This window comes from Pan troglodytes, chromosome 15, assembly GCF_028858775.2.
Source record: "Pan troglodytes isolate AG18354 chromosome 15, NHGRI_mPanTro3-v2.0_pri, whole genome shotgun sequence".
In the NCBI taxonomy this organism is placed as follows: Eukaryota; Metazoa; Chordata; class Mammalia; order Primates; family Hominidae; genus Pan; species Pan troglodytes.
In genome coordinates this window covers 13379417-13392810 of record NC_072413.2, presented here as the reverse complement: position 1 = coordinate 13392810, position 13394 = coordinate 13379417, and positions in this window count along the sequence as shown.

Sequence of the window (13394 nt, the reverse complement as noted above, 5' to 3'; positions counted from 1 at the left end):
TCCGCTCCGCGAAGATCTGAGTACAGGCCAGCCAGGGTGGGTTTAAATAGCCTCGGGCGCAGCCTAGCAGCGGAAAGGGCGGAGCTTCACTCCTCCTTTCCATCAGTCACCCCCAACTTTCCCAGGCTACACCTCGTGGGAAACTGTTCTCCTGCTTTGATTTCATGCGCCACCTTTGGGACAAGCTAAGAACTTACAAGTTTTCTTGGCCAGATATGTTAGGAATTGTATGCACTGAAACACTGAAAACCAACTAGTGGTTCTGTGGTTCCCACGTTGTGGTTTTGACACCAGCAGCATCCTTGCCACAATCAAAACCCGGAGATCCACAGATCTGCGTTGTAACAAGACCTCCCCCTGACCCTGATGCATGGCAGTTTAAGAAGTCTTTCCGTGTAAGCGAAAAGACTTTGAAGAAAAGGTGGAGATATGCGTTGTATAAACATTCTTTTGCTCTGGAACCACGTAGAGACTTGGGAGCCAGTTGGGTGGAGCATTCGTTGGATGAGGGTGCTCGGGTTAGGAATATCAAGGTGTGGCTCCAGATAATCCAATCATCTAATTAAGATTCCAGTTATGCTCATCTGTTTCAAAATTCCGTTTGGGTAAATTCTTTTAGTCAGACTGAGAATGGCAAAGCCTCAACCCCAATTTCCAGGGAGGGTTGAGAGCCTCAGGTGGAGTTGATCACCAATAGCCTATGGTTTAACCCATCATGCCTATAGAATGAGGTCTCCATAAAAACCCAAAAGGACTGGGATCAGAGAGCTTCTGGATAACACTTCCTGGAAGGTAGTGCGCCCCTCCCCACATGCCGGGCCCCACATTAATTTCTGAACTTTTTGCAATGTCCGCTAAAATACAACGGCAAATGTAAGTGCTTCCCTGCGTGCTGTGAGCTCTTCCAGCAAATGAATGCAACTAAATCTGGGAGTGGTGGCAACCTGATTTATAGCCAGTTGCTGAGAAGCACAGGTAAAACCACGTAGGGCTTCCCATTGTTATTAGTGTGGGAGGCCTGTGTGGCGGGACCCGGCCCTTTGGAATCTAATGCTATGTCCCGGTAGGTAGCGTCACCATTGAATTAGAAGACACACATATGTTGAGAATAATCTTTCTGGTCATTTGCTGCATGTCTTATTTACAATATGTAATCAAATTCTTTATCCTGACCTTATGGCACCTGGGTTGAGAACCATGATTTGAACCAAACATTGGTCTGTCACGTTCTGAGTTTGAAACTTTAGTTTGCCTTTAGCGTTTTGCTATTGCTTTTTCGTTTTCTTTGGTTTCGTTTCGTTTCTAAGTTCTGGGGTATATGTGCAGGATGTGCAGATTTGTTACTAAGGTAAACGTGTGCCATGGTGGTTTGCTGCACCTGTCAACCCATCACCTAGGCATTAAGCCCAGCATGCAGTAGCTGTTCTTCTTAACGCTCTGCCCCCCGAAAGGCCCCAGTGTGTGTTGTTCCCCTTCCTGTGTCCATGTGATCTCCTTTTTCAGCTCCCATTATAAGTGAGAATGTGGCGTTTGGTTTTCTTTCCCTGGATTAGTTTGCTGAGGATAATGACCACACATCACCACTGTTTTTGTTTTTTTAGTATAAAGAGTAGTATTTTATTGAATAAGATTTGCTCCCAGAAAAATAAGCTTAAATCTACAATGAATGCCAGACTCTACAGCAGAAAGCAACTTTCTCATTTTTCCACACACAATGGTTCCTACTAAGTGAAAAAAAGCCAGAAAATTTCATTCACAAATGTACTACTCTGTCTCAAAACATCTCACATAATCATGCACTCGACTAAAGCCATTAGATCAGTTCTTCAGTCAGGTTAAAGAAGTATCCCTCTAATAACTGACTTTTATAATGGTATCAATATCCACTCCCAGTCAGTCTGCCGTGGTTAATGGCGTACAGCATGACTGAATACAATGGAATTGATGACGCCCATATCCACGGACAAACCGTGACTTATGATGGTTTGATTTATGATTTTTCAACGTTATGATGGGTTCATTGGACTATTAGATGCGTTTCTGAGTTACACTGGGTTTATGAGCATGCGACCCTAGACTCCAGAAACAGCTGTATAAGGAAAAACAGGTGTACCTAAAAAACATATGCTTAGTGACTTGGGATAGACCAATAGATGTTCACAACTGATGGAGAGCCGTGAAAGAGAGATAGCGGTAAATAGTTACAATAACACAATCTTCCTGCACCTGTCGTGGATTTCCCCAAAAAAATGCAGAATGTGGGATGCACCTAAGGCATATGAAAGAGAGAGGGCAGAAGGAGTAAGAGAGAAGTAGGAGGAAGGAAGGAAGGAAGGAAGGAAGGAAGGAAGGAAGGAAGGCAGGAAAATAGGAAGGAAGGAAGGAAGGAAGGAAAGAAGGACGAAAGGAAGGAGAAAACACCCGGTGTTACTAAAACACCCCAAAAAAATGGTTTCCCCCTGTGGGTAAGCCTACAATGTGGATGAATCTTGAAAATATTGTGCTACGTGTTATGTCAGTCATAACAGCTCACCTATTGTGCAATTCCGTTTATAGGAAATGTCTACAATATGGAAATCTATGCATATGGGATTGATCGCACTAGGTAGTTGCTACCTAGGGCTGAGGGTCAGGGAGAGGGTTTGAGACAGAATGAGGAGTGACTAATGTGTACAGGGTTTTTCTCTGGTCGGGGGTGATAAGACGTTCTACAATGGATTGCGAATTATAATTGAATGTGCACAACCACAGGTATACTAAAAGCCACTCAATTCATGACTTTTAATGGGGGAATCTTAAGTGGCGCACTCTCATGGAGACCACGGCAGACATAGTGAGAGAGAAAAAGGTGAGTAAATATCTGAAACGGAGGCAGAAACAGAGAGAACGAAAAGCCCTGTGAAAGGAAGGGAGAGCGAAAAGGGAAAATGGTCCTATTTAGAAATGACAGATGTGAAACTGGGGTTCACATCAACAGTGTCACTGCCAGGAAGGAGGGTCATGCTAGCCATGTCACCGGTAGTGTGGCCCGCAGGGACGCCGACCTGCTGGAGCGTCGTGCCAGCATGGGCTCTGGCAGCCACGTGGGCCAGCAGGAGGGACCCGCTGCACAGCTGTGGGGTGAGGATAGACTGGGTGGTGATATCGGCCATTACAGGGGCCTCTTCTGCTGGCAAGAGTGTGACAGTAGCAAGTAGATGGACATGCCTGCGTGTGAGGACGGAATGCAGGAGGAGCTCTTGTGCGGCTGGGCGTGGGGCCCTCACGGGAACCGTGGAGAAGTGGCCAGGTAACTGCGTCATGTGGGCTAGTAGATTGGCCAGGGCTTCGAACTGAAGGACAATAACGGGGAGTAGCTGTCAGGCCCTGGGAGTGTCTGAGTGTAAGTGGAGATGGGTTTGGGGTCACTGAGGGATGCGTGAGAGCCATCCCTGTGTAGGTACAGGTCATAGGGAGATAGTCTCGTGAGGCCTGTGAGTGTCTATGGTTGCCCTGGGTGCCTGGGGCTGACTGTGGCAGAAATCTGGGGAAGGCTGGAGAGAAGCTGGGAGGCCCAGGAGAGTCCCTTAAGGCAGGGGGTGAAGAGGTGAAAGAAATGGGGGAGGGTGGCAGTAAGGTCCGTGAGTTTGTAGATGATTCCTGGGTGCGGGAAGCTGACTCCAGGTGCAATCTGGAGATGGTTGGAGAGTAGCTGAGAGAGACAGAAGAGTCCCTGAGGGCTGGGGGTGAGAACATGAGGGAGACTGGGGAGTAAGTCAGTGAAATTCGTGAGTTCGGTGGTGTATCGTGGGTGCCTGGAACTGACTCCAGCTGGAATCTAGAGAAGTTTTGAGAGTAGCTGAAAGAGACACAAGAGTCCCTGTGGGCTGAGGGCAAAGACCTGAGAGAGACCAGGGAGGACCTCAGTGAAGTCTGTGAGTCTGTAGGTGATTCCGGAGTGTGGGAGGCTGACTCCCGCTGAAATCTGGGCGTGGTGGGAGAGTAGCTGGGACAGACAGGAGAGTCCCAGGGGGCTGGGGGTGAAGACATGAGAGAGACTGGGGAGTAACTCAGCGAAACTGCTGAGTTTGGTGGTGACACCTGGGTGCCTGGAACGGACTCCCGCTGAAATCTGGGCATGGATGGAGAGTAGCTGGGACACACAGGAGAGTCCCTGAGGGCTGGGGGTGAAGACATGAGAGAGACCGGGGAGTACCTCAGTGAAACTGGTGAGTTTGGTGGTGACTCCGGGGTGCCTGGAACTGACCCCAGCTGAAATGTGGGCGTGGTTGGAGAGTAGCTGGGACAGACGGGAGAGTCCCTGAGGGATGGTGAAGACATGAGAGAGACTGGGGAGTAACGCAGTGAAATTGGTGAGTTTGATGGTGATTCCTGGGTGCCTGGAACTGACTCCCGCTGAAGTGTGGGCGTGGTTGGAGAGTAGCTGGGACACACAGGAGAGTCCCTGAGGGTTGGAGATAAAGACGTGCTAGAGACTGAGGAGTAACTGAGTGAAACTGGTGAGTTTGGTGGTGAGTCCGGGGTGCCTGGAACTGACTCCAGCTGAAATGTGGGCGTGGTTGGAGAGTAGCTGGGACAGACGGGAGAGTCCCTGAGGGATGGTGAAGACATGAGAGAGACTGGGGAGTAACGCAGTGAAATTGGTGAGTTTGGTGGTGATTTCTGGGTGCCTGCAACGAACTCCCGCTGAAGTGTGGGCGTGTTTGGAGAGTAGCTGGGACAGACAGGCGAGTCCCTGAGGGTTGGAGATAAAGACGTGCTGGAGACTGGGGAGTAACTCAGTGAAAGTGGTGGGCTTGGTGGTGATCCCTGGGTTCCTGGAACTGACCCGCGCTGAAATGTGGGCGTGGTTGGAGAGTAGCTGGGACAGACTGGAGGGTCCGTAAGGGCTGGGGGTGAAGACGTGAGAGAGACTGGCGAGGATCCCACTGAGGTCTGTGAGTTTGTAGGTGTTTCTGGGGTGTGGGGTAGAGACTGCCGCTGAAATCTGGGCGTAGTTGGAGAGTAGCTGGGACAGACAGGCGAGTCATGGGTGGCTGGGGGTGAGCTGCTGGATGATGGCAGTAAGAACATATGGTATATTATTGATGAATGAGGTGACTGTGGAGAATCTCCAGAGGAGGACACGGGAGAACACAATGACATGAGTGACTGTCCTGCTTGGTTAGGAAAGGGAAACGTAAAGTTGTGGAGTTCTGTTGATGATGGATGTGAGAGTGGTGAAGCCCTGCGGGGTGATGTAGAGTACTTCCACATCCCTGGTGAGGAGCTGCCCCTTGGGTCTGAGTTTCTGGGAGGGGAGAGGGAGAAGCTGGGTGAGGCAGGCATGAATCTTGAGGAGTCAGGGCTGGGGGACCGCTCATATTCTCCCGAGACGTGTGAGTCTCTGGGGGACTCCTGGGTGCATGGGGCTGACTCCCGCAGGAACCTGGGGATGGCTGGAGAGTAACTGGGAGCCACAGGAGAGTCCCTGAGGCCTGGGGGTGAAGAGATGAAAGACACAGGGGTGGAGCACCGTGAGGCTCGTGAGTTTGTCGGTGATTCCTGGGTGTGGGGGGCTGACTCCAGCTGAAATCTGGGGTTGTTTGGAGAGTAGCTGGGAGACACAGGAGACCCCCCGAGAGCTGGGGGTGAGCTGCTGGGTGATGGCAGTAAGAACATGTGGTATATTATTGATGAACGTGGGGACTCTGAGGAATCCTCAGAGGAGGACACGGGAGAGCCCAAAGGCTTCATTGATTGCCCATCACGGTGAGGACAGGGAAATGGGAGCTTGTGGGATTCTGGTGATGACAGAGGTGAGTGTGGTGAAGCCCTAGGGGATGGTGAATGGTAGCTCCGGATCCCTGGTGAGGAGCTTCCCCTTAAGCCTGAGTTTCTGATAGGGGAGAGGGAGAAGCTGGGTGAAGGTCGCATGGACCTTGGGGAGTCCGGGCTGGGGGACCGTTCATAAGAAGAGCCAGACAAGACCCTACTGTTCTTAGGTGCAGACATGATTAGGAAACCTGCAGCTCCCAGGGGCCCCTACTAATTTTCTAACTCGCAGAAAGAAGGAGTGTGTGTGCGTGTGTGTGCGTGTGTGTGTGTGTGTGTGTGTGTGTGCGGTGTGAGGTATGTGCCCCTTAAGAAAATGGAAATCAACCAACCAATGAGACAGACTGACAGACAGACAGACAGACAGACAGACAGAGATTCACTTGCCCAAGTGTTCTGTCCTGTCCTCTGAATCCGCTTCCAAGTCGCAAGACGCTGTGAGCTCCAAGTCCACGCAGAGTCCGCCAAACGCTCCGGCCGCTGATCCGCTCCGCGAAGATCTGAGTACAGGCCAGCCAGGGTGGGTTTAAATAGCCTCGGGCGCAGCCTAGCAGCGGAAAGGGCGGAGCTTCACTCCTCCTTTCCATCAGTCACCCCCAACTTTCCCAGGCTACACCTCGTAGGAAACTGTTCTCCTGCTTTGATTTCATGCGCCACCTTTGGGACAAGCTAAGAACTTACAAGTTTTCTTGGCCAGATATGTTAGGAATTGTATGCACTGAAACACTGAAAACCAACTAGTGGTTCTGTGGTTCCCACGTTGTGGTTTTGACACCAGCAGCATCCTTGCCACAATCAAAACCCGGAGATCCACAGATCTGCGTTGTAACAAGACCTCCCCCTGACCCTGATGCATGGCAGTTTAAGAAGTCTTTCCGTGTAAGCGAAAAGACTTTGAAGAAAAGGTGGAGATATGCGTTGTATAAACATTCTTTTGCTCTGGAACCACGTAGAGACTTGGGAGCCAGTTGGGTGGAGCATTCGTTGGATGAGGGTGCTCGGGTTAGGAATATCAAGGTGTGGCTCCAGATAATCCAATCATCTAATTAAGATTCCAGTTATGCTCATCTGTTTCAAAATTCCGTTTGGGTAAATTCTTTTAGTCAGACTGAGAATGGCAAAGCCTCAACCCCAATTTCCAGGGAGGGTTGAGAGCCTCAGGTGGAGTTGATCACCAATAGCCTATGGTTTAACCCATCATGCCTATAGAATGAGGTCTCCATAAAAACCCAAAAGGACTGGGATCAGAGAGCTTCTGGATAACACTTCCTGGAAGGTAGTGCGCCCCTCCCCACATGCCGGGCCCCACATTAATTTCTGAACTTTTTGCAATGTCCGCTAAAATACAACGGCAAATGTAAGTGCTTCCCTGCGTGCTGTGAGCTCTTCCAGCAAATGAATGCAACTAAATCTGGGAGTGGTGGCAACCTGATTTATAGCCAGTTGCTGAGAAGCACAGGTAAAACCACGTAGGGCTTCCCATTGTTATTAGTGTGGGAGGCCTGTGTGGCGGGACCCGGCCCTTTGGAATCTAATGCTATGTCCCGGTAGGTAGCGTCACCATTGAATTAGAAGACACACATATGTTGAGAATAATCTTTCTGGTCATTTGCTGCATGTCTTATTTACAATATGTAATCAAATTCTTTATCCTGACCTTATGGCACCTGGGTTGAGAACCATGATTTGAACCAAACATTGGTCTGTCACGTTCTGAGTTTGAAACTTTAGTTTGCCTTTAGCGTTTTGCTATTGCTTTTTCGTTTTCTTTGGTTTCGTTTCGTTTCTAAGTTCTGGGGTATATGTGCAGGATGTGCAGATTTGTTACTAAGGTAAACGTGTGCCATGGTGGTTTGCTGCACCTGTCAACCCATCACCTAGGCATTAAGCCCAGCATGCAGTAGCTGTTCTTCTTAACGCTCTGCCCCCCGAAAGGCCCCAGTGTGTGTTGTTCCCCTTCCTGTGTCCATGTGATCTCCTTTTTCAGCTCCCATTATAAGTGAGAATGTGGCGTTTGGTTTTCTTTCCCTGGATTAGTTTGCTGAGGATAATGACCACACATCACCACTGTTTTTGTTTTTTTAGTATAAAGAGTAGTATTTTATTGAATAAGATTTGCTCCCAGAAAAATAAGCTTAAATCTACAATGAATGCCAGACTCTACAGCAGAAAGCAACTTTCTCACTTTTCCACACACAATGGTTCCTACTAAGTGAAAAAAAGCCAGAAAATTTCATTCACAAATGTACTACTCTGTCTCAAAACATCTCACATAATCATGCACTCGACTAAAGCCATTAGATCAGTTCTTCAGTCAGGTTAAAGAAGTATCCCTCTAATAACTGACTTTTATAATGGTATCAATATCCACTCCCAGTCAGTCTGCCGTGGTTAATGGTGTACAGCATGACTGAATACAATGGAATTGATGACGCCCATATCCACGGACAAACCGTGACTTATGATGGTTTGATTTATGATTTTTCCACGTTATGATGGGTTTATTGGACTATTAGATGCGTTTCTGAGTTACACTGGGTTTATGAGCATGCGACCCTAGACTCCAGAAACAGCTGTATAAGGAAAAACAGGTGTACCTAATAAACATATGCTTAGTGACTTGGGATAAACCAATAGATGTTCACAACTGATGGAGAGCCGTGAAAGAGAGATAGCGGTAAATAGTTACAATAACACAATCTTCCTGCACCTGTCGTGGATTTCCCCAAAAAAATGCAGAATGTGGGATGCACCTAAGGCATATGAAAGAGAGAGGGCAGAAGGAGTAAGAGAGAAGTAGGAGGAAGGAAGGAAGGAAGGAAGGAAGGAAGGAAGGAAGGAAAGAAGGAAGGTAGGAAAGAAGGAAGGAAGGAAGGAAGGAAGGAAGGAAGGAAGGAAGGAAAGAAGGACGAAAGGAAGGAGAAAACACCCGGTGTTACTAAAACCCCCCAAAAAAATGGTTTCCCCCTGTGGGTAAGCCTACAATGTGGATGAATCTTGAAAATATTGTGCTACGTGTTATGTCAGTCATAACAGCTCACCTATTGTGCAATTCCGTTTATAGGAAATGTCTACAATATGGAAATCTATGCATATGGGATTGATGGCACTAGGTAGTTGCTACCTAGGGCTGAGGGTCAGGGAGAGGGTTTGAGACAGAATGAGGAGTGACTAATGTCTACAGGGTTTTTCTCTGGTCGGGGGTGATAAGACGTTCTACAATGGATTGCGAATTATAATTGAATGTGCACAACCACAGGTATACTAAAAGCCACTCAATTCATGACTTTTAATGGGGGAATCTTAAGTGGCGCACTCTCATGGAGACCACGGCAGACATAGTGAGAGAGAAAAAGGTGAGTAAATATCTGAAACGGAGGCAGAAACAGAGAGAACGAAAAGCCCTGTGAAAGGAAGGGAGAGCGAAAAGGGAAAATGGTCCTATTTAGAAATGACAGATGTGAAACTGGGGTTCACATCAACAGTGTCACTGCCAGGAAGGAGGGTCATGCTAGCCATGTCACCGGTAGTGTGGCCCGCAGGGACGCCGACCTGCTGGAGCGTCGTGCCAGCATGGGCTCTGGCAGCCACGTGGGCCAGCAGGAGGGACCCGCTGCACAGCTGTGGGGTGAGGATAGACTGGGTGGTGATATCGGCCATTACAGGGGCCTCTTCTGCTGGCAAGAGTGTGACAGTAGCAAGTAGATGGACATGCCTGCGTGTGAGGACGGAATGCAGGAGGAGCTCTTGTGCGGCTGGGCGTGGGGCCCTCACGGGAACCGTGGAGAAGTGGCCAGGTAACTGCGTCATGTGGGCTAGTAGATTGGCCAGGGCTTCGAACTGAAGGACAATAACGGCGAGTAGCTGTCAGGCCCTGGGAGTGTCTGAGTGTAAGTGGAGATGGGTTTGGGGTCACTGAGGGATGCGTGAGAGCCATCCCTGTGTAGGTACAGGTCATAGGGAGATAGTCTCGTGAGGCCTGTGAGTGTCTATGGTTGCCCTGGGTGCCTGGGGCTGACTGTGGCAGAAATCTGGGGAAGGCTGGAGAGAAGCTGGGAGGCCCAGGAGAGTCCCTTAAGGCAGGGGGTGAAGAGGTGAAAGAAATGGGGGAGGGTGGCAGTAAGGTCCGTGAGTTTGTAGATGATTCCTGGGTGCGGGAAGCTGACTCCAGGTGCAATCTGGAGATGGTTGGAGAGTAGCTGAGAGAGACAGAAGAGTCCCTGAGGGCTGGGGGTGAGAACATGAGGGAGACTGGGGAGTAAGTCAGTGAAATTCGTGAGTTCGGTGGTGTATCGTGGGTGCCTGGAACTGACTCCAGCTGGAATCTAGAGAAGTTTTGAGAGTAGCTGAAAGAGACACAAGAGTCCCTGTGGGCTGAGGGCAAAGACCTGAGAGAGACCAGGGAGGACCTCAGTGAAGTCTGTGAGTCTGTAGGTGATTCCGGAGTGTGGGAGGCTGACTCCCGCTGAAATCTGGGCGTGGTGGGAGAGTAGCTGGGACAGACAGGAGAGTCCCAGGGGGCTGGGGGTGAAGACATGAGAGAGACTGGGGAGTAACTCAGCGAAACTGCTGAGTTTGGTGGTGATACCTGGGTGCCTGGAACGGACTCCCGCTGAAATCTGGGCATGGATGGAGAGTAGCTGGGACACACAGGAGAGTCCCTGAGGGCTGGGGGTGAAGACATGAGAGAGACCGGGGAGTACCTCAGTGAAACTGGTGAGTTTGGTGGTGACTCCGGGGTGCCTGGAACTGACCCCAGCTGAAATGTGGGCGTGGTTGGAGAGTAGCTGGGACAGACGGGAGAGTCCCTGAGGGATGGTGAAGACATGAGAGAGACTGGGGAGTAACGCAGTGAAATTGGTGAGTTTGATGGTGATTCCTGGGTGCCTGGAACTGACTCCCGCTGAAGTGTGGGCGTGGTTGGAGAGTAGCTGGGACACACAGGAGAGTCCCTGAGGGTTGGAGATAAAGACGTGCTAGAGACTGAGGAGTAACTGAGTGAAACTGGTGAGTTTGGTGGTGAGTCCGGGGTGCCTGGAACTGACTCCAGCTGAAATGTGGGCGTGGTTGGAGAGTAGCTGGGACAGACGGGAGAGTCCCTGAGGGATGGTGAAGACATGAGAGAGACTGGGGAGTAACGCAGTGAAATTGGTGAGTTTGGTGGTGATTTCTGGGTGCCTGCAACGAACTCCCGCTGAAGTGTGGGCGTGTTTGGAGAGTAGCTGGGACAGACAGGCGAGTCCCTGAGGGTTGGAGATAAAGACGTGCTGGAGACTGGGGAGTAACTCAGTGAAAGTGGTGGGCTTGGTGGTGATCCCTGGGTTCCTGGAACTGACCCGCGCTGAAATGTGGGCGTGGTTGGAGAGTAGCTGGGACAGACTGGAGGGTCCGTAAGGGCTGGGGGTGAAGACGTGAGAGAGACTGGCGAGGATCCCACTGAGGTCTGTGAGTTTGTAGGTGTTTCTGGGGTGTGGGGTAGAGACTGCCGCTGAAATCTGGGCGTAGTTGGAGAGTAGCTGGGACAGACAGGCGAGTCATGGGTGGCTGGGGGTGAGCTGCTGGATGATGGCAGTAAGAACATATGGTATATTATTGATGAATGAGGTGACTGTGGAGAATCTCCAGAGGAGGACACGGGAGAACACAATGACATGAGTGACTGTCCTGCTTGGTTAGGAAAGGGAAACGTAAAGTTGTGGAGTTCTGTTGATGATGGATGTGAGAGTGGTGAAGCCCTGCGGGGTGATGTAGAGTACTTCCACATCCCTGGTGAGGAGCTGCCCCTTGGGTCTGAGTTTCTGGGAGGGGAGAGGGAGAAGCTGGGTGAGGCAGGCATGAATCTTGAGGAGTCAGGGCTGGGGGACCGCTCATATTCTCCCGAGACGTGTGAGTCTCTGGGGGACTCCTGGGTGCATGGGGCTGACTCCCGCAGGAACCTGGGGATGGCTGGAGAGTAACTGGGAGCCACAGGAGAGTCCCTGAGGCCTGGGGGTGAAGAGATGAAAGACACAGGGGTGGAGCACCGTGAGGCTCGTGAGTTTGTCGGTGATTCCTGGGTGTGGGGGGCTGACTCCAGCTGAAATCTGGGGTTGTTTGGAGAGTAGCTGGGAGACACAGGAGACCCCCCGAGAGCTGGGGGTGAGCTGCTGGGTGATGGCAGTAAGAACATGTGGTATATTATTGATGAACGTGGGGACTCTGAGGAATCCTCAGAGGAGGACACGGGAGAGCCCAAAGGCTTCATTGATTGCCCATCACGGTGAGGACAGGGAAATGGGAGCTTGTGGGATTCTGGTGATGACAGAGGTGAGTGTGGTGAAGCCCTAGGGGATGGTGAATGGTAGCTCCGGATCCCTGGTGAGGAGCTTCCCCTTAAGCCTGAGTTTCTGATAGGGGAGAGGGAGAAGCTGGGTGAAGGTCGCATGGACCTTGGGGAGTCCGGGCTGGGGGACCGTTCATAAGAAGTGCCAGACAAGACCCTACTGTTCTTAGGTGCAGACATGATTAGGAAACCTGCAGCTCCCAGGGGCCCCTACTAATTTTCTAACTCGCAGAAAGAAGGAGTGTGTGTGCGTGTGTGTGCGTGTGTGTGTGTGTGTGTGTGTGTGTGTGCGGTGTGAGGTATGTGCCCCTTAAGAAAATGGAAATCAACCAACCAATGAGACAGACTGACAGACAGACAGACAGACAGACAGACAGAGATTCACTTGCCCAAGTGTTCTGTCCTGTCCTCTGAATCCGCTTCCAAGTCGCAAGACGCTGTGAGCTCCAAGTCCACGCAGAGTCCGCCAAACGCTCCGGCCGCTGATCCGCTCCGCGAAGATCTGAGTACAGGCCAGCCAGGGTGGGTTTAAATAGCCTCGGGCGCAGCCTAGCAGCGGAAAGGGCGGAGCTTCACTCCTCCTTTCCATCAGTCACCCCCAACTTTCCCAGGCTACACCTCGTAGGAAACTGTTCTCCTGCTTTGATTTCATGCGCCACCTTTGGGACAAGCTAAGAACTTACAAGTTTTCTTGGCCAGATATGTTAGGAATTGTATGCACTGAAACACTGAAAACCAACTAGTGGTTCTGTGGTTCCCACGTTGTGGTTTTGACACCAGCAGCATCCTTGCCACAATCAAAACCCGGAGATCCACAGATCTGCGTTGTAACAAGACCTCCCCCTGACCCTGATGCATGGCAGTTTAAGAAGTCTTTCCGTGTAAGCGAAAAGACTTTGAAGAAAAGGTGGAGATATGCGTTGTATAAACATTCTTTTGCTCTGGAACCACGTAGAGACTTGGGAGCCAGTTGGGTGGAGCATTCGTTGGATGAGGGTGCTCGGGTTAGGAATATCAAGGTGTGGCTCCAGATAATCCAATCATCTAATTAAGATTCCAGTTATGCTCATCTGTTTCAAAATTCCGTTTGGGTAAATTCTTTTAGTCAGACTGAGAATGGCAAAGCCTCAACCCCAATTTCCAGGGAGGGTTGAGAGCCTCAGGTGGAGTTGATCACCAATAGCCTATGGTTTAACCCATCATGCCTATAGAATGAGGTCTCCATAAAAACCCAAAAGGACTGGGATCAGAGAGCTTC